General features: G+C 36.2%; 1 pseudogene; it reads right to left on the bottom strand.

Annotated features, from left to right (window-relative positions):
- Nucleotides 1-401: 401 nt before the first annotated feature.
- LOC118665556 lies at nucleotides 402-941 on the bottom strand (annotated as a pseudogene).
- Nucleotides 942-1,390: the final 449 nt, after the last annotated feature.

Here is a 1,390-nt window from a genome sequence, read left to right as displayed (position 1 = left end):
CTAATTTTAATACAAAATAATTATTTTTATTACATAGTACATACATTTGAGCATATAAGAAATGTAATTTTCTTGATTGTACAAAACTCTTCATTGCAAAATATTTAAACACAACTCTCTAAGAACATTTACACAATGACCATAAAATAAACGAAAAGCTTTTTTTTTTTTTTTTTTTTTCAAAATTTTGAGTCGATGTATAGGGGAAAGTAGACATAAAGGTGACAGAGATCTGGAGGTGAGGTGACTGGCAAGGTCATCTAATTAGCAGGTTGCACAGTTATGGATTAGACTCAAGATTTTCTTCTCTAAAAATTCTGCATATTAGTATATTCAAGAAGAAAATCTAATTATAGTCCAGAACATTTTTTATACCAGAAAACAACTATAGAAACTAAGTTTTAATTTTTCAAGACTTAAGTGTATGGTCCATTGGTATCCAGCTTTAACACCTGCCTGTTCCCATAAGTGCCATGTCCCACCACAACCCCAGCTTCAGCACACTTGTTTTAGCACTAATTCCTCTTCAATTACAGTCACAAATTCAAAATAAAGTTCTAATTCTTCTTCTTTTCCAGAGGTATTTTTATCCTTTTACTCCTCCACCCCTTCAACACACATACACACACACACACACACACACACACACACACACACACACACTGGTGGCTTGAAAGATGGTAAGATACTGCCAGGGACCCAATATAGAGATGTGTTTGCCATTTCCTGTTGCACTTACATTCACATTTAACAGTGTATTAATCATTCGGGGGGAAAGTTCTTTATCATCTCCCTTGACAAAGCGAAATAGATCACTAATCATCTCTGAACCTCCACCACTGGGCTGAGGATTCTCCCTGGGCAGGGAGTACTTGCAGCTGGGTGTGCAGGCACTGCTGCAGAAGTTCCTGGGCCTGAGATGTCTGGCATCTCTCAGCCATGGCTGGAGTTCGGGTGACCATCCCAAGGGTTGAGGGTCTCATGAATGTCCTTAATGGCATCTAAAATAATGAATCCTTTCCAGAAGGTTTTCAATTTACTTCGTCCAAATCCATTAGAGAAATCACTATCTATGGCAGCTATAACCTTACAAAATGTATTTCTTAAATAATAAGACTTGAAGGTAAAAACTATTCATTGATTAATGCATTAATGTGCTTCAGAATAGATCTGTTTACAGGCATGAAAACAACATTAATCTCATTGTGCATCTCCATCAGAACTTGTATGTATGTATGTATGTATGTATGTAAGTATGTATGTATTTATTATTTATCTTCACCCAAGGATATGTTTTCCATTAATTTTTAGAGAGAGTGGAAGAGAGAGAGAGAGAGAAACATCTATGTGAGAAAGATATATCCTTTGGTTGTCTGTACATGTGCCCTGA

The sequence above is a fragment of the Myotis myotis genome, unplaced genomic scaffold (genome assembly GCF_014108235.1).
Source record: "Myotis myotis isolate mMyoMyo1 unplaced genomic scaffold, mMyoMyo1.p scaffold_m19_p_1, whole genome shotgun sequence".
In the NCBI taxonomy this organism is placed as follows: Eukaryota; Metazoa; Chordata; class Mammalia; order Chiroptera; family Vespertilionidae; genus Myotis; species Myotis myotis.
Note: the sequence above shows the minus strand (reverse complement) of the source record. Positions and strands in the feature narration are given on the sequence as shown.